Consider the following 24433-nt stretch of genomic DNA (forward strand, 5'->3'; position numbering starts at 1 on the left):
AATAGGCTGGAGTGCATATTTTGCATGCAGGAGAGAGCGGTTCAATCCCTGACACCATTATGGTCCCCCTAACACCAACAGGACTGATCTTTGAGCTCAGAGCCAGGAGTAGCTCTGAGCACTGCCAGGTGTGTATCCCGCGCCCCCCCCCACACACACACACAAACACAAGCACCTAATATCTGGCAAGAAGAGCAGCCTTCTTGTAAAGCCAAATGTAAAGAATGAGACAAACTCCTCGCAGGGCTGTGTTACTGCATGCATCCTACCACCCTGCCACCCTCCAGCCCTGCCAAGGACAGGCCCAAGACACGGAGCTTTGTGGAGGCCATGACGCTGAGAGGATTTCTACTCTTCTGGCCAGCATAAACAAGGAAAGGGCATCCTGGATGAAGGACTGTATCTGTAAAAATGAGGGGAGCTGCAGAAAAGAGGAAGCCAAGAAAAGGGTGTGGCCTGAAAAACAAGGGGAGAAAAAAAGGACGGGGGTGGAGGTGAGCTGTGGCAATAGCATACAGAGATGGAGCGTGATACGCACATGCCTGATATGCACAGGGCTCTGACTTCAAACCCTGGCGCCAAGCAGGCCCCCGAGCATTGCTAGGGTGGCCCTACTGAACCCCAGTACTGAAGTCACACCACATTGCTGGGCTGAGATTTAAGTTGTCTGGCCTGGTTGACAAATTATCACTGACAGTGGCCACTGGGCCACTGAACACTTTTTGGGAGGGCCCCCACGTAATTAAAAAAAAAAAGTAACTAAAATAATATAAATAAATCTTAAGTTGGTTGACAGCTAGACAGCAAAGAAATGACAATAACAAAAGAAGGATTAATAAATATTGCAGACACCATAAACACTGAAAGAATAAAAGGGCAGGCCAGAGAGAGAGCACAGTGGGGAGGGTGCTTGCTTTGCACGCAGCCAACCTGGATTTGATCTCCGTCATCCCAACTAGTCCTTTAAGTCCTCCCAGGAGTAATTCCTAAGTGCAGATCCAGGAGAAACCCCTGAACATTGCCAGGTGTGGTCCCCAACCCCCCAAAATAGAATGAAAGGAAAATGGTAAACAACTCACAGCACATATAATCACTGTCACTGTAGCACTGTCATCTGTTGTTCATTGATTTGCTCAAGCGGACACTGGTAACGTCTCCATTGTGAGACTTGTTGTTACTGCTTTTGGCATATCGAATACACCACGGGTAGCTTGCCAGGTTCTGCCGTGAGGATGAGATACTCTCGGTAGCTTGCTGGGCTCTCTGAGAGGGACGGAGGAATCGAACTCGGGTTTGGCCGCGTGCAAGGCAAACGCCCTACCCGCTGCGCTATCACTCCAGCCCAGCACATATAATAACTTGGACAAAACTGAAACTGAAGATTCAGACTAGGTGATTTTATCTTAGATCTCCTAGAAATGATCCCAACTGCCCTATTTCTCTGAAAGGAATTACAATATGGGGTCGAAGAGATAGCTCAACAGGCTGGAAAGTGCTCTGCATGCTGGCTGCCCCGGTTCGATCCCAGCAGCACCGGATCCCCTGAGCACCACAAGGAGTATTGCCAGCTGTGCCTTCCCCTGAGCCCCCCCACCCCCCACAAACGAATGCATTTTTTGTTACAAACCTTTGTAAAAACAAAAAACTTGGTTCACAGGACTTCTCTAGTCAATTATACCAAATGTTCAGAAAACAAATAGCACTAGTTCTATAGGTTTTCTTCCAGAAAAACAAGGGCAAACTTCCCAACTCATTAAGAAGCCAGTCGACCTAAATACCAAAAAAAGGCAAGACAGAACAAGAAAACCACAAACTACTATCCCCAATGAATAAAAATGTAAAATTCTCAAAAGAAATTGTAAATCAAACCCAGCAGTATGTAAGAAGAATATACCAAGAGCCAGAGAGATGGCTTAGAGAGCTGCGCACACGCTCTGCATGCAAGGGGTCCAGGTTTGAGCTCTGGTACAATATGGTCTTCAGATACCAATGAGCACTGCCAGGTGAAGCCCAACACCACAGCCAACCCTTCCCAAACAACAACAACAACAACACACACACACACACACACACGCAAAAAAAAAAAAACAGATTATATCACAGCTAACAAGTTTTTCTCAAGAAAGCAAAATTGGCTCAATATTCAAAAGTTAATAAGTATAATAAAGCAAAATTGGTTCAATGTTCAAAAGTTAATAACTATAATACATGATACTATGCACTAAAGTACCAGGGTGCTCAGAAGCCCTGTCAGGAGCAATGGCTCTGTGCTTGGAGCTGGCATTGGAATAAAATCAGACCAGCAGAACAATGGAATAGAGTTGAATATCCTGACACAGACCCTCAAATACAGGATCATTTATCTTTGATAAGGGAGCAAGAAATATGAAGTGGTGCAAGGAAAGCCTCTTCAACAAGTGGTGCTGGGAAAATGAGGCAGCTACATGTGAAAAAATGAACTCAGACCTCTATCTAGTGCCATGAACAAAAGTCAGATCAAATGGATTAAAGACCTCAACATCAAACTTGAATCCATAAGGTACACTGAGGAAAATGTAAGCAAAACCCTCCACAACAATGAAGCTAAAGGCATCTTCAGAGATGAAACACCACTGACCAAGCAAGTGGAAGCAAAGATAAACAAATGGAACTATATTAAACTAAGAATATTGAACCAATTTTGCTTTCTTGAGAAAAACTTGTTGGCTGTGGTATAATCTGCACCTCAAAAGAAATGGTAACCAAGGTACAAAGTCCATGGAACGGGAAAAATTATTCACCTAATACCCATTTGATAAGGGGTTAATATCAAGGCACTGTTAGAACTTTACAAGAACAAACCATCCAACCCCATCAAAAACTGGGGATAAGAAATTAACAGAAACTTTCTCAAGGAAGAAATCTGAACAGCCAAAAGACACATAAAAATTGTTCTTCGTCATTAATCATCAGGGAGATGCAAACCAAAATAACAATGAGATACCATCTCACACCACAGAGACTGGCACACATCGAAATGAAGAGCAACCAGTGTTGGTGCGAATGTGGGGAGAAAGGGACTCTAATTCATTACTGGTGGGAATGCTGACTGAAAAACAATATGAACATTGCTCAAAAAACTAGAAATTTAGCTCCCATTTGGCCCAACATTATTTCTGGGAATATACCCTTCAGGCCCAAAAATGTACAGCAGAAACACCATCTGCACTCCAATATTCATTGCAGCACTATTCACAACAGCCAGAATCTGGAAACAACCTGAGTGCCCGAGAATAGACGAAGGGATAAAGAAAACTATGGTATATCTACACAATGGAAAACTACGCAGCTGTTAGGAAAAACGAAGTTGTGAAATTTGCTTATAAATGGATGGACATGGAGAGGTATCATGCTGAGTGAAATGAGTCAAAATAAGAGGGATAGATATAGAATTACTGCACTCACTTATGGGATATAGAAAAAAAAACATAGTGAGACAAATATTCAAGGTCAGGAAAAACAGGGGCCAGGAGGACTGGTCAATGGTTGAAAGCTTGCCACAAGCTTGGGGAAGGGGGCAAAAATCAGGAAGGGGCCAATATGACAATAATGGAAATGATCACTCTGGAAAAGAACTGAGTGTTAAAAGTAGGTCAAGGCAGCTCAGATAAAGAAGGGAACACCAAGTAAAGGGTGGCTGGAGGACCCACTCTGATTGGGAGATGTGTGCCGAATGTAGACTATAGATGAAACACAATGGCGACTCAATGCCACTATTGCATAACACAACACCCAAAAGGAGAGAGAGAACAAAAGGGAATGCCCTGCCATGGGGGGGGTGTGTGTGGAGGGAGATGGCGTGGGGGTGGGGGGGTGGGAAGGATACTGGGATCAGTGGTGGTGGAAAATGGCCACTGGTGGAGGAATGGGTACTCGATCACTGTATGACTGAAATGCAAACATGAAAGTTTGTAAGTATGTAACTGTACCTCACGATGTAACTGTACCTCACAGTCATTCCTATTAAAAAAAAAAATATATATATATATATATATTTTTAAAAGTAGGTCAAGGGATATACATAACCTTTCAGTAGCTATATTGCAAACCATAATGCCCAAAGGGAAGGGAGGGAGAGAGGGGAGAGGGAAAGGAAAGGGGAGGGGGGAAGAGAGAGAGAGAGAGAGAGAGAGAGAGAGAGAGAGAGAGAGAGAGAGAGAGAGAGAGAGAGTTGCCTGCCACAGAAGCAGGTGGGGACACTGTGGTACACTGGTGAAGGGACAGGTGTTGGGACATTATATGACTGAAACCCAATCATGAACAACTTTGTAACCATGTATCTCACTGTGATTCAATAAAAAAAAAAGAAAAGAAAAAAATTTGACATGCAGGACATAGCCCAAGCAAGGGCTAGCCTATGGCCCTTCACTCCTGAATATGCTTGGGGATCCTGAGTGGTGCCAGGAACAGAACTGGGGTCAGCCACATGCAAGGCAAGCACTTTAACCTCTGTACTATATGATTCCTAAACATACTTTAACGTGTTTACTGGACATTAGTCATTTTATTTTCAATTTGGTTTTGAGGCCACATCGGGCAGGGCTCAGGGGACCCTACGGGATGCTGAGGATTGAACCCGGGCTGACTGTGTGCAAGGCAAGTGCTCTACCCAGATTACTATCTCTTCAGATGTTTATATTTTTATTTTTTTTTTTGCTTTTTGTTTATATTTTTAAATGTGTATTTCTCTCTCTTCTGTTTCATCATTTGCCTATAAGAATGCCATGAAATTCAGAATGTTAAGTTCTGTAGTCTGCCTATACTCCACACACTTACTGTTTCTGAGAGCTTTTCTTCTTTAATAAAGCTTATAGGGGTTTTTTTTTTTTTTTTTTTTTGGTTTTTGGGTCACACCCGGCGTTGCACAGGGGTCACTCCTGGCTCATGCACTCAGGAATTATTCCTGGCGGTGCTCGGGGGACCATACGGAATGCTGGGATTCGAACCCGGGTTGGCCGCGTGCAAGGCAAACGCCCTACCCGCTGTGCTATCGCTCCAGCCCCAGGGTTTTCTTAATATAGCAGCATGTCACCCGCAAGTAATGATGGTTTGACTTCTTCTTTTAACTTTACTATCCCTTCCTTTCCTACTTGCTGTGGCAAAGACATCCAATACCATACTGAATAGTAGTACGAGTGGGCAACCTTGTTCCATGCCTGACCTTAGACAGAAGGCTTTCAGTTTTTCACCATTGTGAATTATTTTGGCTGTAGGTTCATAGTAAATGGCTTTCCTATACTGAGGGAAGTTCCTTCTACTACCATTTTATTGAGTATTTATTTATTTATTTATTTGCTTTTTGGGTCATACCTGGCGATGCACAGGGGTTACTCCTGGCTCTGCACTCAGGAATCACCTCTGGCGGTGCTCAGGGGACCATATGGGATGCTGGGAATCGAACCTGGGTCAGCTGCGTGCAAGGCAAATGCCCTACCCGGTATGCTATTGCTCCAGCCCTGAGTTTTTTATTTTTAACCATGAATGAATGTTGGATCTTGACAAATGCTTTCTTTGTATCTCTTGATATGGCCACATGGTCTTTATTTTCCTTTGCATTGATGTGGCATATTACATTGAATGAATTGTGTATATTAAGTTATGCTTGTATCCCTAGGATAAATCCTATTGGTCATAATGCATGATCTTTTTTGATGTATTGCTAAATTGTTTGCAAATATTTTGTTAAGTGAAAAAAGAAATCCCATTCACAATTGAGCTTAAAAAAAAATCAAATACCTGGGAATCCTTTAACAAAAGATATAAAAGACTTATATAATGAAAACTATAAATCACTGCTGAAAGAAATAAAAGAATACACAAGGAAATGGGAACATGTCCCCTGTTCATGGATTAGAAAGATTAATATGGTCAAAATGACAATATTGCCCAAAGCACTATACAGATTCAATACACTCCCTATGTAAATCCCTATAACATTTTTTAAAGACATAGACCAAATGCTGCTAAAATTTATGTGAAATAATAAAACCCCACACTACCCAGAATAGCCAAAACAATCCTAGGAAGAAGAAAAGCTTCTCTTTCTCAAACTTTAAATTATACTATAAAGTTGCAGTAATCAGGACAGTGTGGGATGACTAATGGAATAAAATTGAGAGCCCAGAGATAGACCCTCAGGTAGAGGAACAGAAAATCCTAGACAAAGAAGCTAAGTATTAAGTGGAGTTTAAAAACAAACAAACAAAAAAATCCTTTTGAACAAATGGTTTTGGAAAAACTTGTCAGTCACAAGAAAAATGAACTCACATCCCTATTTCACACTCTGTGTGAAAGACAAAATTTTTTTTTTAATAATAGGAGTATTGATTGCTATTTGTTCAGACACTGATTAAGCTGATTGAATTTGGCATGAACTCCACATTACTTTTTTTTTTAGTTGTATCACCATGAGATAGAGTTACAAAGCTTTCATGTTTGAGATTCAGCATACAGTGATGGAACACCCATCCCTCTACCAGTGCGCATTTTCCACCACCCACATTCCAGTCCTCCCCCTGCCTCTATGGCAGACAATTTCCCCATTACTCTCTAATTTTGGGTATTATGTTTTGCTCGAAATTTCCCACCACCATTCAAGCCTACCTGTCAGGGGCAGACGCTAGATAATTTATTTTCTGTGAAAGACAATTAAAAGATACACAGCAGCTTGGTCTCCAAGTCCGTGCTCCCCCTGAACATGTAGCTCGCTTGCTTGTCTCAATGTTTCTTTGCTTGCTTATTTCCACCACGGCGAAGCCTGTGTTCTCTCGTGAACAAATACTTCTTCCTCTCTCTCCCCTCATGTCTTTCCAAATAAATTTCAATAAAAACCACCTTGCTTCACAAAAAAAGTAAAGACACACAGCAAGGTAGTAGCAAGCATCCGAAGGCAACATAATGAGGAAACTGACCCACACAATTGAGTTGGGATGGGTGCTGAAGAAGGAGGGGAGCTGAGTTCCTTTGGGGAGGGAGATGGCTACCCTAGTGATGGGTGTGGTGTTGGAATTATGTCCTTGAAAAAACCACCATTAATAATATTGTAAACCAGAAATTTTTTTAAATAAAAATGAATTAAAAACATCAATATCAGACCTGAATCCATAAATTATATTGAGGAAAACCTAGGCAGAACTCTTCATGACACTCAATCGAGGTATCTTCATGAGATATAACAATATTCACACACTGTCTTCTAAGGAAATATTTTTCCATTATTTTTGGTGAATTATAACAAGCAATATAAAATAAATTATTCAGGGCCTGCTATAGGGGCAGGTTTGAGGGGTGGTTGGGAAAATTGGAAATAATGGTGGTAGGACTGGTGTTAGAATACTGAATGTAATAAACCATGAACAACTTTATAAAAATAAGTAACTTTAAAAGGAAAGAAAGAGAGAAAGGAAGAAAGAAAGAAAGAAAGAAAGAAAGAAAGAAAGAAAGAAAGAAAGAAAGAAAGAAAGAAAGAAAGAAAGAAAGAAAGAAAGAAAGAAGAAAGAGGTACCTTCAATGATTCAATGTCATTGGCAAAGCAAATGGAAGCAAAGATAAACAAATGGAACTACATCAAATTAAAATGCTCCTGTACTGCAAAGAAACAACCAGAACAAAAAGACACCCCACAGACTGGAAGAAGTATTTTACCACCATTCATCTAACAAAGGATTAATATTCAAGATACATAAAGCACTTGTAAAAAACTTAAGGAAAAAAAATCAACCCTATCAAAAACTGAGCAGAAGAGATGAACAGGAACTTCCTTAAAGACATACAGAGGGTCAATATGTATATGGGGGAAAAATGCTCTCTATCCCTTCTAATCAGGGAAATGAAAATCAAAACAATGAGATATCATATCACTTCATGCCAGTGAGATTGACACACATCAAAAAGTACAAAAACCACGGGGCCAGAGAAATATAGTAAGTAGGATGCTTTCCTTGCATAACCCATATGGTTCTCCAAGCCTGTCAGGAGTGACAGCAGAGCCAAGAGTAAGCCCCGAGCACCATGGGGTTGTGGCCCCAAAACCTAATTTTGAAAAAGTAATAAATTCATTGTTGATGAGGATGTAAGAACTCATGGCTGACAGGAACATCAACTGGTTCAACATTTCTGGAAAACAATATGAATATTCCTCAAAAAACTAAGAATTGAGCTTCCACATGACCCAGCACTTCCACTTCTCGGCATCTACCCCCAGGGTCAAAAAAACTCAATGCAGAAAAGACATCTGTGTTCCTATGTTCATTACAGCATTAGTCATGAGAGCCAAAATCTGAAACAACTCAGGCGTCCAAGTACAGATGACTGGACAAAGAAACAATGGTATTTATATAGTATGGAATACTACGCAGCTATGATAAAAAGATGAAGTTATGCAATTTGCTATGTGAATGATCTGGAGAGAATCATGCTAAGTGGAGTCAGCCAGAAAGAGAGGGACACAGAATGATCTTTCTCACCTGCAGGATATAAAAACCCACAGTAAGAAAATACAGAATGGCCAGAGGAGGGGCTGGAACAATAGCAGAGCATGCAGGGCACTCAGCCTAGCATGTGGCTGGCCCAAGTTTGATCCCCAGCATGCTGTATGGTTCCCCAACCCTGGCAGGAGTGATCCCTGAGCACAGTCAGCCCCAAAACAAACAAACAAACAAGCAAAAACCCCCAAGAAATGGTCAAAGGCAATAAAACCTGAGAACTGGCTCTCGATACCACAGGGGGCAGCGCAGAGAGTGACACTAGGGCCCCCACGGGGTCATCCTGCCACCAACAAAGCCATGGATATGGCCCTTCCCAGAAGGTTAGACCTGCCCGTGGTGGCTGGGGACACCCAAAGCAGCCAGGGAAGGCATAGCCCTGCTGGGGTACTACGACTCCTGTCCTGATTCCCGCGGCTCATGGCCACAGAGCACTGGGCACGGCCTGAGCCAAAGAAAAGATACCACAGTTAACTGTGCAGACCCATGGGAGAGAGCCAGCAGACGGGGCTGGCCCTGCTGGCATCACAGGGTGGGCCCAAACGGGGTGGGTTTGGCTTCGTGGCACCAGCCCTGCCCTCACCCACTGCAGCCCCTCCCCAGCCCCCGGACTCAGGAGGCAGCTCTGCCCAGGGTAACTCAAACTTCACAAAGAGACCATTTCTGGAACAGGGCTCCGCTGGGCGGTGCGGAGTCAAAGGCGCACTTCATCGCTCCTTCCCGAGCCCAGTGCATTGTCAGGGCCCTTTCCCCTTTGAAGCCTCGGTGAGTGATTGAAGCGTCTCCTTTCTGAGGGGCAGATAGCAGTGGGCCGGTAATCTGACTCTAAGCCCCGGGATAAAGGTAGTTTGTTTCCTCTCAGCTCGTCTGTCAACACCTCCTCAGTAATTAGCCCTAATTATTACCAAGGGCCAGCCTCCCATTCGGTTATTAAATCAGAAATAGTATCGTGGCCGGGCATCTGTCAACGCCTGACGGGCGACCTTGGATTCATTGAATCCCCTGTCAGTATCCCCGGCTTCAAAGATGCAGATCGTGGGGAAGGGTTCCGGGGATGCGGCTGGCCAGCCCCGCCTGGGACCGGGCAGAGGGGCTGAGATGATGGTGCCACCAGCTGCCCCGTGCTCTCCGGGAGTTGGGCACTGTACTGCACCGACCGTCCTTTGGACAGTGCTTCTCCCGATGAGGCCCCTTCGCAGCAGGAGGACCACAGGGAGGTGTGCAGGGAGGGTGGAGCAGCCGCTGTCCCGGCAGCCTGTGCACCAGGAGACACACAGAAGTCCCAGTCATGGCAGGCCGTGAGCCCCAGCACCAGGGACCAGTGAGGCCTATGGCTGATGTGTGGGTGCATGTGGCAGACACCTGAGTGTACCTGCCGCAGGAGCATACCTGGGCTGCCAGACAGGTCACGCCTGAGGGCAGGCTGGGCCCCAGTGAGGGGAAGTCCACACAGTGTAGCAGGGAGGGAGGGCAGACTGCCACAATCTCGTGTGGAGCCGTGAGGAGGGACAGACCCCAGGCGAGGCCTCCCATTACACCCAGGGTAGCAGCCGTGCATGTGTGCACGTGTGTATGCATGTGTACACGTGTGCATGCATGTGTGCGCGCATGCATGCACATGTGCCTGTGTTATGCATGTGCGTGTGCGTATGTGTATGTGGCTCCTGGAAAGCTCAGCTGCTCCCCAACAAGATTCTCTGCGCCCAGCCAGAAGTCCTACAACTGCACCTCCCTGCAGCTGCACCCTGAGCACCTCAAGAAGGGCTGCCAGCACTCTGGGTTTCCCCAGACCTGAGGAGTCTGCCAGCTGCGGAGGCTGCCAGCACTGACCACTGTCTACAGTAAGCTGGGTGGGGCCCTACAAAGAACCAGGCACTTGCTCCACCAGGCCAGGGCAACTACCCCATTGAATTGGGGTGAAGGGACAACAAGGGCCAAGCTAGTCGGCTCCCCAGGACCATGCAAGGGTTGTGGGCAACGCTGTGTGGTGGGCAGGCACAAAGTGGCTGGTTCTGCCCTGGCCCCACCAGCCAAGTCCCTGCAGGGGGTGTGCCAAGGGACCCCCTCAAGGAGAAAAGGAGGATGTTGAGGGGTGTTGAGGGGTTGGTCTTCTACCCATCTCGGGCACGGAGGTTGTAATTCCCAGGCTTCTCAGGATGAGGAGACAAGGACAAGGGCAAAGTCCGGGGTGGCCTGAGGAACTGGGGGGGTGAGGGGTTGCTGGGCGGCAGGAAGGGCAGGTAGGGCCTCACCATGAAGAGGATTCACCAGCTGCTGCCAAGGGCATCGGACCCCCACCCCAGGAGCCGCACGGGGAGCCCCTCAGAGACGGCAGGAAGGAAGGCCAGCCAGCCTGCCCCCGGCACTTACGGGCAGGCCCGGGAACCCAGCCAGCTCTGGCCGCCGGCGCTTTGTCCCCGTGTGCACACGGGAAGCTGCCGTGCTACAGGAAGTGCCCGTTCCTGTGCGCCACTGCCGGCCGGGGGGGCCACGTCTGCTGGGGCGGCCACCTCTGCTGCCACAGGGCAGGCTGTGGTCCAAAGACTGGTGCCCTGGCCTAGAAAATGGGGGTCCCGAGCTCCAGAGCTGGGGAGGTATTCTCCATGGATCAAAGAGTCCAGCTGCGACAGAGGCCACTTAAGTCCCCCCCGCCAGGCCTGCAACAGAGCCCACAATGTGCCCAGAGCCACGCTGCCCTCAGGACCACACGGCTCTAATGCACCAACACAGGACAGGCAGCCCCTGACGCTGACGGCCGTGAGCAGGTTTGGTAGAGAGGGGGGTTGGGGAGTGAGTACAGCCCTACCGGACACTGGCCAAAGTGAGACTTCCGTGACTAAAAGGATGTGACTGTGACCAGGAAGCCCAGGCGGCCAGGATGACCAGGTGGGGCAGCACCTCATCAGCCCTACCCCGCCCCCCCCAAGGCTCCATCTGTACTGAGGAACCTGGGGCTTCAGTGGTAATGTATCTGCTGGTCCCGGGGGCAGCACAGGGCCTTAGTGTCAGCTGACGACCCCCTACTACTGGGACCCCACCTCAGGAAACCTCCACTCTGCTGCTAAAGCATTAAAGGGGTACAGAGGCCAGAAGGTGTCCCAGAAAAGGCAGAGCTGGGCCTCTAGCCCCACAGGAGCCAGGGAGTCGGCAGCCCAGCAACCTCCTGATGGAAGTATCTATTGCCCAGGTCCCAGCCCCAGAGAAATGCCCCCTACGCCGGGAGGGGAGGAACAAGCTGATGAAGGCGATCTGTAGGCCTGGGTCTCTAGGTTGGGGCTCGCATCTGCCACCCACCTTGGCATGAGATCACCGGGCCCAGACAGATGCAAAGTACCGTCCAGAGAGGGCACTGGGCAGGCAGTCCCAGGGGGCCGGAGAAGGGGGAGGCTGTCGGCCTGGCATCCCAAGGCAAGGACTAACTAGAGCTGGAGCAGCAACAGACATGCCAGTCTACCACACCACCCTGGGTCTGTGGAAATAATGCGTTTGATCCCGGTGGGGATGGAGCTCAGTGGCAGAGGTCCTGGGTTCAATCCCCAGCACCGCAACGGTGAATAGAATGAAACTAGCCTAAGCAAGAGCCTTTGGGGGGAAGAAGGCCACTTCCCTACCTGACAACAAAGGCAACCCCCTGTAAAGTCAGAGGAGTGAGAGGGCAAGGGCAGCCCCGTGAGCGGCAGGAAAGGGGCAGCCCCAGGCGTGGCCAGCATGTCCCCGGCACCTGCTGCTGGGGGTCCAGCCCTGCAGGAAAGGCATGGGGCTCCCACATCAGCGAGCACCCAGCAGGCCACACACAGGTGCCGCACACGCCCTTCTACTGCTCACTCCCTTTACACAGCCGCGTCGGTGGGCCAGGGCTCCGGCCTTCACCCGCCATCTCTGGTGACAGCAGACCCTCCAGCCAAGTGCACAGTTGGTGACCCGGGAGCCAGGCAAAATGGTCACAGCTGAAGCAACAGCCCGTTCCCTCGGGCAGAGCCAGCTTTCCAGGGCAGGAGTCCACACCCACACCCAGCCCAGGCCCCGGTCAGGCGCTGCACATGGGTGCCAGCAACCTGGGGCAGGTGCCAGGGCAGCTGCACCAACACTGTCAGCCTGGAAGAGACCCACTGTGCACATACTAGCGACAAACTGTCTCCCCAAGTTCCCGAGCTGAAGCCCTAACCCCGAAATGCCCTAGAATGATCTACTGGGAGATGAGACCTTCAAAGAGGGAAGGATGGAGCTCAATGGCTTGAGTTCATGCTTTGCAAGCAGGAGGCCCAAATTGAATCCTTGGCACCATGGGACCCGGAGAGCCTCCTGAGCACAGAGCCAGAGTAATCACAGTGCACCACCTGGCACTGTCCCCACAAAAGGTTTGTTTTTGTTTTGGGACACAACCAGCAGTGCTTAGGGCTTGCTCCTGGCTCTGCACTCAGAAATCACTCCTGGTGGGCTTGGGGGACCTTCTAGAGTGTCACGTTTTTGAATCTGGGTTAGCCGCATGCAAAGTAAACACCCGACACGCTGTACTATGGCTCTGGCCCCTACACAGAAGGTTTTGTTTTTTTTTTTTTTTTTGAGACAAAAACACAGAGATAAGTAAGTTTAAATGTGATTATAGGTGAGTCTGAGCCCATGTCCAGAGTCTATACGAGAGCAGGAAAGAGACACAGAGGCCGACACCATGAAGACAAAGTTAGAAAGCAGCTGTGGACAAGCCAGAAGAAACCAGGGAGGTGGCTGAAGGGCTGGAACACCATATGGTCCCCCAAGTACCGCCGGGAGCAGTCCCAAAATGCGGCTTCTTTTGGTGGCAGGAGTGGAAGTAGAGGGACACATACTCTTTCCTCGGCCCCTGTGCTCATGGAGAAATGTGTCTTCGGAGTTCCTGCTGACACAGGTCCCTGAGGAGGGTGCCCTGAGCAGAAGTGTGTGATGGCGAGCAGAAAATGAATAGGTAGGTGGTGGTGGCCATGTTTGTTACTGCAGCGCAACCCGGCTCATTCTGACCACTACGGCAGGGTAAGCGCCACAGTGGCTCCAGACTCCTCGCCCCACACTGCCGGCGCTTTGGGCCAGCTCACACGTTGCTGTTAATAATGCAGTGATGCCCTCCTGGCAGTCTCCAGGGCTCAGGTCACTGCACAGGCATGCTCTCATCCAATTGTCTGTCGATCTGCTCTCTGAGGACACGCTAGTCTGACAATGCAGAGAGTTCAAATGACAACAAGAAATGGCAGCTTGCAAGTGGGGGAAACCAGGTGTGACCAAACTCAAGTCCGTGCCCCGGGGTCCCCAAGCTCAGAGAGCAATGCCCATCTGCAGACAGGTAAGTGTCCAGGAAAAGTCATCGGGGCAAGTACTGGCTGCTCCCACAAGGCGTAGGGGGCGCTTTGCTTCTCCATGTCTTCAGCACAGATGGTCATCTAAACCGTCCACAGTCCTGGATCCCAGGCAAAAAGAAACTTCACCCATATTCTCTGTAGTATCACTGCTTGTTTTCAACGCTGAAATCCTTAATCCATCTGGAGGACAGACTGGATAGTGAGGTAGCTAAATCCCCGTATCTTGGGGGGCTCTACACGAAAGTTCTCTTCTCTCTGTTCACCAAGTCCACATCAATTTCCAAGTGACCTCCATGACTGCAGATTGGTAAGTGCTCGGTATGTCACAGGAACACACCCTTACCATCTCCTGTTTGAGAAGGTTCCTGGGACATGGATATTTCTACAAAGCCCTTCCACTAAAACCTGCTGAGTCTTAGCCTTAGGAATAAAATCTCTGCATGTGCCCCAGGGAAGGAGGGGCAGATGTGATGATCTGGGAAGCAGGCAGCCCCGGGCATTCCCAGTGCCCTCTGCCAGGCACCCCCTGCTCCAATCCACCATGTGTGGCTTGCTGGCCATGAGAGGCCTCGTCCCACTGCACACCACGGAGTCTCACCTCCTGGCTCTGTGCTCCTTCTCCCCTGTGGAGTGGAAAAACAAGCCTGGTTGTCACCTCTGCTCAGGCAGAGCAAAGCCACCAGCCAGAAGCCAGGCAGCCTGCTTGCCCCACCACATGCACTGCCTTTCGGGAAGGCCAGACTAGAGCCCTCCCCTCCGCTCCTTGAGCTCCCAGGAATGGCAACCAGAATTTAGCTGCTAGGGACCCCACCTGCCTTCCCTATAGGGCAAGAGCCTGGGACAATCAAGAGGATGCTGAGCCGAAGGGATCTGCTTCAGTATCCCTCCCTCCCCAACGCCCCCCTCCTCGCACTGCCCCGGGCGCAGAGTGGCAAGGCAGCCTTGCAGAGGCCAGCAACACAGTGTGGAGCTGACCGGTACCCCAAAGGGCTTGCCAGCTTCGATACGGCCACTGACACCAGTTCTACAAGAAGGCTGGGCTCCAGTCCAGAGTGGGTGGGGCGGTGGGGAGCAATTGGCCCCAGACAGTGAGAGGAGGGTCAGATGGACAGCTGAGGAACCCATACAGAACACTGGGCCAGATACCCACTAATTCTCCACCTCTGGCCAGAATCAAAACAGCACCCGAGGGCCAGAGACACAAGTTCAGGTGCTTGCTAGCAAGCAGCTGCTACCACCGCAGATTCTGAACCACATATGGTCCTCTGAGCACAGAACCAGGTATGGCCCCAGGTGTGGCACCGCTGGGTGCGGCCCCCAAACAAACACACCCCCCCTTAAAAAAAAAAAGCACCTGAATTTCCTGTCTGCATGCTTTATTGCTTTTAGGATTGTATCCGTTTCCCACCTATTTCCAAGATTTGCAACTCTTTATCTATCCTTAAATAAATAAAACATTCATAAATTGGAGAGAAGTAGTACAGCGGGTAGAAAGGATGCTTGTCTTGCATGCAGCCAACCCAGGTTCCATCCCCAGCATCTCAAAGGGTCCCCTGAGCACTGCCAGGAGTGATCCGTGAACATTACAGTCAGGAGTAAGCCCTGGGCATTACCAGGAGTAATCCCTGAGTGTAGAGCCAGGAGTAAGCCCTGTGCACAGCTGGATGTGGTCCCAAACCAAAACCAACCAACCAGCCAACCAAAACACCAAACAAAAAACCTCATAGACAGGGCCAGAACAATAGTACAGTGGGTAGGGAGTGTTTGCTTTGCATGCAGCTGACCTGGGTTCGATTCCCAGCAACACATATGGTCCCCTAAACCCCACCAGGAGAGATCTCTGAATGCAGAGCCAGTAGTGCCCCACCCCCAGATTCCAGTATCTTAAAAAGTATTTATCATTAATTTTTTTTTGTTTTAGTATCAACTTCTAGGTACTTATTATAACTAACTTTTGTCCTGCTTTCCAGGAAGCTGCTGTTTTTATTGACATGATTATAAAATCTGAAAGGGCTTGAAATTCTTGCCCATCCGCCCCTCTGAGCAGGTGCCCTATACCCTCCTGTGTTCAACTTGGCTCAAGAGAGCCTGAAAGCCCATCTGTGTGCAGAACAGGTCTTTCTTCATTCCATTCCTCGGCCCCTGGGGCCTCCCAGCTCCCCACTTCACTGGTGGCTCCCTCAGCTACTTGGGGAGTCAGCGTTCAAGCCCACACCCACCTGCCAAGCCCCCTTCTCCACCGCCTGAGCCCCAATTCCCTCAGCTGTACTCTGACTCTTGCTGCCTCACCGGAGCCCCACGGGCAGCCACCACTCACCTATAGCCTGGGGCTGGGACCCTGCCCAGCGTTCAGCACACAGGACAAGGTCAGGGCTATGCTGGTCTGCAGCCTCCACCCCTCAGGCTCCACCACAGATCCGGTAAGCACGACTGTGTACCAGGCACCCACAGCCAACTAAAACGGCGGCTCATAGTCTGCCCAGAAACATACCCAGGACCGGGCTTCAGTGCTGAGTCGGCTCCCTGCAAGCCGGGGCAGGGGCGGCCGCAGCGCAGCAAGTGGGAGGAGAGCAAGGGCCCTGGGGAGTGACAGCGTGGGCCGATTTCCCAAGGAAGCCAGGCACCAGGACGTGAACAGACAGCAGGGGAGAGGCCCGGGACGGAACTGACTGGTGAGAGTCCCGCACCGTGTTTTTGCACACTCAAGGCATCCCCGGCGGCCAGGGCTGCCGGGAAGCACACAGGGAAGCACCTCTCTCCGCCAAGACAAACTGCCCTGCTGCATCGGGCTGATGCAAACGGCCACTTCACCCAGGCAGAGAGCAGATCCCAACAGGGCTGGGACGGCAGGTCCCGCCCAGTCCTGCCAGGGTCCGAGGAGGTACACAGCTTTTCTCTGGGGGATTACAAAGATGCTACAAATACGATGGAGTCTGACCTTGAGCACACTGTCCCCTCAGAGGAACCTGCAAGATACAGGGGTGCAGTTGAAAGTGCCGTGGGAGGCAGCCACTGGGCCACAGGGGAAGGAGGGGGGATGAGGGGCACAAGACGAGAGGCCAGCATTCGGCTGTGGATGAGAATTTGTGTTCAGACACAGCAGAGCCCCATGATCCACGCAGTTCCTCAGCCAAAAATGGGTCAGTGGTTTGGGCAACTCCTGGCAGCACTGCATTTAGGGTCACCAGCTGTGCCGCCTCACCAGGTGGGGCACTACTATGCTAGTGCAGTCACGCTCAGAATCCAGGACTGCAGGTAGCTCCCCGGGGTGGAGGTGGGGGGTGTCACTGGGTGTCCATGAGCTCCTGTCCAGTACCCAAGGATGCCTGCTGGCTTTCCACTGTTTCAGGAATCTCCTCCTATCTCTGGGGTGCTGTGGCCCCAAGGGGCAAGCTGGTTCTGGTTTCTGGATCGAGAACCCAGCAGATTCTCAAGTGCAGGGGCTGGGTGAGAGGCAGGCCTTACAGGACCAGGACCGACCAAAGCCTGGGATTCTTCCTGGCCAGCTGCCGCTCAAGTAAAGCATTTCTGGGTGCAGAGTCAGAACAAGGAAGAGATGGGGCACACAAAGCAGCAAGCAGAGGGGCTGGAATGATAGCACAGCGGGTAGGGCATTTGCCTTGAACGCGGCTGACCCGGGTTCGATTCCCAGCATCCCATATGGTCTCCTGAGCACCGCCAGGGGTAGTTCCTGAGTGCAGAGCCAGGAGTGACCCCTGTGCATCACTGGGTGTGACCCAAAAAGCAAAAAAAAAAAAAAAACCCAAAAAAACAAAGCAGCAAGCAGAGGTCTGGGGGCAGTGGCCACGTGGTGTCCGTGGTCTCCAGAACCGAGCTAAGTCCTCACCACAGGTGGCGGTGGCTACCAGTGACCAGCTTGAGGCCCAGGGTGGGGGCACGGCACTGGAGCATGGTCCTCAGAGAAACTGTCTGAGTCTTGAATTGCTTCCTCGAGATCCTGGCACAAGGTCTCATAATCCTCTGGCTAGGAGCAGGACCCTGGTGAGGTTGCTCCTGAATCTCAGGCATATGGCTGGAGCTGGGTGGGAAGCACTTGAGGAACCAGGGTACAAAACACCCCGGCTGGACCAGAAAGTGGAACCACCAAAACTGTACAGGTCTGAACCTGGCACCCAGTGAATGTCCACTAAGAGGTCAGGGGCCAGGCATGCTAAGTGGGCTGCCACACGAGCACTGCTCTCCATGCTCCTCAGCTCCACGGTGGAGCACACATGTGCGCCCCAACATACACATCACATACACACACGCACAGGATTCCCACAGCTCAATGCAGGGCTACCGAAGAGACACTGAGAGGCCAGGAGAGGCCAGTCCAGTCCATCTGCTACCAAGGGTGTGCACGGGGGTGATGAGCCATCACCCACTGTCACCAGGCACAGTGGGAGCCAAGTTCCCTTAGTGACGACAAGAAGCGGGAAGAGAGATGGAGATGGTACAGGCCAGGGCGTGGGCAGACCACAACAGGACAAAGATGGGCTGAGGAGCTGTGGCAACCCTGGTGCTCCAGGTCAGTGCTCAGTGTGCAGGGAGCAGAAGGCCACAGCCTGGGCACAGCTGAGCAGAGTTGAGGGGACTGTCGGACTGATGGTCCATCCTCCCAGGCCACCTTCCCCAAACCAAAGGGCAGGGAAGAGCAGGAACTAGCCCCAACCATCTCCTGGGGGCTGGGGGAGGCCGGAGGCAGGAAATCCAGCCAGGAACTCAGAAAGAAGGCCAAGAAGGATGCACCTGGGACACTCTGAAGGCCAGATGGGGGGACAGACGCAGTCAGTCCCAGGAAAAGAAAAAGCATCCAGATCAGACCCTCTGGGCTTTCCTGATTGTCCTGGCTCTCAGAGTATATCCAGAGAGTGACAGCGGCAACTTTTAACTGGGCATCCCACCAGCATGGACACTGACCCCATCTCTGGGAGCCTTACCCATAGGGCCAGGGTGTGAGGGGAGGAGGGTCACTACCACACATGGCCAGGGAGTGGCAGACGCTACTGAACCTGGCTCTAGAGACACATTTAACTCCTAGATGTCACTACACCAGTTGTGAATTATACCCGACAGGCTGTTGGGGTCGTGTCTCCAACTGCCCAAAGCACTATCAGGCACACAGACCATGCCCTGACATTTATCGGTCATGTCATGAGTTGGGGGCCCTATTCTCCAGCATTAGGCTCGCCAGATTCTGCTCGTAATTCCAGGCGTAGCAGGGAGGCTCTGCCACTCCCACCTCAATGCATCGCCCCGCAGGAGCATCCTGTTGTCGGCTGGCGAATCCCACAGGGCCCCTCTTCTCTCACTTCTCCAAAGTCACCCCCCTGCAAGTGAGCTAAAAAGTAGCACTCAGCACACTTGACTCAGGACAGGCGGCTATAACCAAAGGCAGTGCAAGGTGCGGGTCTCCTGGGCAGCAGGCCCTTGCCGCCCAGTCTGGCTAGCCTCCTCCCTAGGCTCCGTGCAAAGGGAGGTCTACTCCAGCTCTCCACGGAATGCGCTCTGCTTCACCCCTCCCTGTGTCTTTCCCAACAGGCCCTCCACACACACACTCAAAGTTCCATCAGCTCACACTGAGAGGGAACCAGGGCCTGCAGAAGCGCCCACGTGTGGTCTCCTGGTGTTTATCGACCCACCCTCCGCTCACACACACACACCTTCCCTGACCTGCGCTCCCCCACGCAGACACAGCTCTGCAGTTTGCCCATCGTCTCCCACAATAGCCCACACAGCATAGCAAGCTGCCATGTTATGAGCAACCATCTCTACCCCTTAAGCATCCTGGAATCTCTTAGGTAAAGCCTCACAGGAGGAGCAGGTGACTTCCACCTGCAAGGTTTCTGCTCCTGAAAGCCTCGGGCAGGGGTGACCAAGGGCAGCATACAAATACAGTCCACGCCTGAGCGCAAGCCAGTCTTTCAGTGGGCTCTGAGCAATCCATCCCAGGAGCGTGCCCCAGCTGCCACACCACTAAATCCCAGGTCAGATGCCTGGGCTGCCCACAGAGGCCCACATCCCATGCCCCAAACGCAGTGCCCAGATCTCTCACCTTCCTGGAGTGAGGAAGGCCGGGTCCCGACCTCCCATTCCCACTCAGAATGTGAGCTGTCACCTACCTGGTCACTGGCACGCCTGTGGATGCCCTGTGTCTCAGGGAGAGGGCTGCCTGTCCTGACTCTCACCACCCTGAGGCGCCGTGGCAGGGTTCTCTCTGTTCTCTGGATTCTCTCCCCATCCCACCTGCCACCGAGAAACCCGGGTGCTTCTCCTGGACCGGACAGCGCCCGAACCCGGCGGGCACCACCACGGCGCCTGCGCACTCGCCCCAGCAGCCGCACCTGGAGAAGCCCGCGCCTTCCTTGCTCCAGGGAGACCCAGGCGGGGGGTAGAAAAACAGGCCCAAAGTTGCAAAGCCTCATGCTAGGGTGCAAACCTCTGCATCGCCCCTCCCGCAGTCGCCATGCAGGGAACCACCGCGGGAACAGGCGCTCCCAATGCCCCAAGGCAGCAAGGAGCCCAACTTACCTGTGGCTACGCGCGGCGGCGCACGCGTCTCCGAAAGCGAGAGTCAAAGAGCCACCTAGAAAGTGGAGAACAAAATCGACTGCCATGAGGCGAGGCAGGGCGCGGCTGCGACCTCCCGAGACCGCGGGAAGCGTCCGAAAATAACTCCAGGTGCCCCTTTCCCCGGCGGAGAACGAGAATCGGGAACGCCGGCCCGGAGAGGTGCGCGCGGGGTCGCAGGCCAGGGGAGGGGGGGGTCCAAGCACCGCTCCGGAGACTGTGCGTTGGGACGGTTAAGGGTGTCGGCGTGCCCTCGCTGGCACTTGGGCTCCGGCCATGCCACGAACCCACCCGTCCAAGTGGGCGACACCGGCACACGCAGAAGCGTGGCGTACGGAGCCCCCAGTGCGGCGCCCGGCCACGCCCCCTACGCGCGCGCGCCCGCCCCGACGTCCCCGCGCCGCGCCCGCCACGCCCCTCCCCGAGCGCTCGGCCTCCTGCGCCTGCGCCGAGCGGCCGCGCGGGCGCTCCCTGGGTCAAGGCGGTGCGCTCGCCCCTTGTCCCCCACCCCCACGCTGCCCCCTGTGCGCAGCCGCGGGACAGCGTTGGCTGGACATGGGGAGGGATGTGGGGCGTCTGGGAAAGGAATATCTGGCGTCAGGCTCTTGGGGCGTCGCCACCTGGGTCCAGCAGAACTGGGCATGGGGGATGCTGCCTCTCGGGATGTGCACTGGAGAGCCGTGGGGTGCTAGCGAGCGTTTGGAGGGGTGCTGGAACGTTTGGGCATAGAGAGGGCTACTGTACTTTCCAAGAAGAGGTCTCACCACCCTGTGACGTTTTCTCAAAACCTAGTTAGCGCCGGGTTCCACACACCTCCAGCCTAGGATCCTCCCACCCCCCTTAAAAAAAGCATGGTCCCCGTGACACCCCCCCTTCCCCTCGCCCCATCACCACCACCACCACCACCAAAACCTAAACCTGCCTGCAGGTGGAAGGGCAGAGGGCTTTGGGGGTTATTTCGCGGGTGGGTTTTGCCACCCTACCAGCCAGAGCAGAGTGGGGGAGGGGGCTGCCTAAGTCAGCTTCCCGCTGTGAGTGGTATGCCACCCAGGGTTTGGGAACAGACCGAGATTGGCGGCGCCCTCTCCTGCAGCGCCCTGCCTGGACAGTAGGAGAGGATGCCAGCCCTCCTGCCCAAGGCCGTAGTGCCCCACGGGCCAAGGACCTGGGTGCAGGCCAGGCGTCACTGGGGCCACGCACGGGCAGCTGCGTTCGCTGGAAGAGGATGTTTCTCAAGGCGAACACACGTAACCCACCAGCTCCCTTTCTGCTCTGGTCTAGTGACTCCTTTCATGAAGGGCTCTCTGAAATGTTATCTGCATTTACACCCAAACTCGTTCTCTTTGATCTCTGAAACGCGAATCAAAGATCACATTGTACCTTCGCTGAGGCTGTAAGGCTTTCAGCCGTCTCCGCCAAAAATAATAAAAATGGCACCCAGCCAGGAAACGCCTCCTTGAAGTGTGAATGAAACTTGTATTTTTCGGTTGTATCTTTCCTAATTGACCTGATAATTTAAACTTCCTGCCTCCAAGGAGAGGGGGAGTTCCTGTAAGTTTGGCTTACCTCAGGGGCTAGGAAGCTCAGGCCAGCCCAGCGCCTGTCTGCAGAGAGCCCAGCCAGACTTGGCGCAAAAAAAAAAAAAAATGATTCATCCAGTCAGACCATCAGAAAGGGCCTTTTGGATCCATTTTTTTCTCTCTCTCTCCAGAAATCCTCTATGCTATGTATATGTATATTTAAACAGTGATGAAGTATGCATGACAACAATCTACCCTTTTTTTAGGTATGCTATTCAATGGCATTACGTTCATGAATACGATTGTCCAGTCTTCATTCTATCCTACTCCAGAATTTTTGTCCAACCTTGTGGACAAAACATTAGCATCACAGAGTATCTGTGCCCATTAAACATTAACTCCCCAGCCCATGGCTAACTCTCTTCTACTCCCTGTCAATATTGTCAATACTAGTTTACCTATCAGTGGAAGCATATGTATTACTTAGAAAAAGATTGCTTTATTTTCGCACACACCCCCACCCTTTTCTTTGCTGTCATTATTGTGGTGCCTGCTGGGGGTCACATACTCCATGTGCCCCCTCCCCTGTTCCCCCACGGCACTCAGCAATGCGGGGTTGTGCTAGGAATCAAACTCAAGGCCTCAGCATGCAAAGCAGAAGCTAGCACTGAGTTACATCAGTGAATAAAGTTTGGTATTTTGTTTTTTGTTTTATTTTTGCTGAACTACCTTGAGATAGCACAGTGGTTGGGCTTTCGCCTTTCACGCAGCCGACCCGTGTTCTATCCCTCCGCCCCTCTCAGAGTGCCCAGCAAGCTACCGAGAGTATGGAGCCTGCACGGCAGAGCCTGGCAAGCTACCCGTGAGTATTGGATATACCAAAAACAGTAACAACAAGTCTCTCAATGAGAGACATTACTGGTGCCTGCTCGAACAAATCGATGAGCAACGGGATGATAGTGACTTCACCTTGAGATACAGCTACAAAGCTTTCATGATTGAGTTTCTTTCATATAGTGATTGAACACCCATCCCTCTACCAGTGTATATTTTCCACCACCAATGTCCCCAGTTTCCCTCCCGCCACCCACACCCCATCCCACCACCCTGCCTCTCTGGCAGGACTTTCCTTGTTACTCTCTCTCTACTTTTGGGCTATATGGTTTGCAATACAGATACTGAGAGGCCATCATGTTTTTCTGTGTCTATTTTCGGCACACATCTTCCATCCTGAGCAATCCCTCCAACCATCATTGACTTAGTGGTCCCTTCTCTATCCCAACTTCCAAATCTTTAAAGAGGACCTATTCCCAATCCTTTTCAAGCTTCTCCATGAAATTGAAGAATCAGAAATGCTTCCAAACCGTTTCTATGAGGCAAATGTCACCCTGATACCAAAAGCAGACGGAGACACCACAAAGAGAATTACAGGCCGATATCCCTGATGAACACAGATGCAAAGATCCTCCACAAAATCCTATCAAATAGAATCCAATGACTCATCAAAAAGATCACACACCACTACCAAGTAGCGTTCATCCCAGGGATGTGAAGTTTGGTGTTTTGGAGAAGGCTTCCGAAGCTGAACTCAGAGGACCCCAGGGCCGTGCCCAGTGAAGTTCGATAACCTGGCACAGCAGTGCTGGGATGACAACAGTCCCTGGGACAGAACCCGGTTTTGATCCCCTGAGCTACCTTCCTCTGCCCTAAAATAATTTTACGAAGTTCACCCATGTTGAGCAGCTATCAGAATTTGTTTCTTTTTAAGGGTGAATAATATTCCATTATGTGGACATTACACCTTCCCACCACCTTTACTTCAAAGTTTCCCACCTCCTTTCAAGCCTGCCCCACAGGCAGATGCTGGATAGTTTATTTTGTATTGCTTGTTATGGATAGCATAAGATGTCTATAAGGGTCTATTTCACGGTGATTCAACAACAAAAAAAAAAACAAACAAAAAAATAGTATGAGATATCACGCAGCCAGGACCCTGGAAGTGTGGGGAGATGAGAAGGGGTGGCCCAGTCCGGACCCTTGAGACCTGGTGTTTTTAGTCACTGGTCCCACATACATGGGTTTTTCAGCGGATTTATTCTTTTGCATGGGGGGCCCAGGATGAGCCTGTGAAAATCGGTCCTGAGTGTGGCGGCAATTGGGTTTGGAAGTTTGCAGCTGCCGGGGTTCATTTGGTGCAGGAGGAGAGAGAAAACGCCTGCTCCCATCTGAGGTGTCCCGGTGAAAACAGCCCGGCACATGGCTTGGAGCCATCCCTGCTTCAAGCTGCTCAGTCCAGGGATTCATTTGTGATCTCTGGATCCCACTTTAGCTATTTTTGATTATATAATTTAGTGGAGCGATAGCATAGCGGTAGGGCATTTGCTTTGCATATGCTCGACCCAGGTTCAATTCCTTCATCCCTCTCGGAGAGCCCTACAAGCTACCGAGAGTATCTCGCCCGCATGGCAGAGCCTGGCAAGCTACTGTGGCA

At 51.3% G+C, this 24433-nt stretch overlaps 1 protein-coding gene across 1 annotated transcript in view; it reads right to left on the reverse strand.

Moving 5' to 3' along the window:
* The window catches only part of GNB1L (G protein subunit beta 1 like), a 56332-nt gene extending 35534 nt beyond the window's left edge, over positions 1 to 20798 (reverse strand). The window contains exon 1 of the mRNA XM_012932481.2: positions 20384 to 20798. The gene's annotated coding sequence lies outside the window, so the exon portion shown is untranslated. The remainder of the gene's footprint in view (positions 1 to 20383) is intronic.
* Between the last annotated feature and the right edge of the window lie 3635 nt (positions 20799 to 24433).

This window comes from Sorex araneus, chromosome 11 (genome assembly GCF_027595985.1).
Source record: "Sorex araneus isolate mSorAra2 chromosome 11, mSorAra2.pri, whole genome shotgun sequence".
NCBI classification, from domain to species: domain Eukaryota; kingdom Metazoa; phylum Chordata; class Mammalia; order Eulipotyphla; family Soricidae; genus Sorex; species Sorex araneus.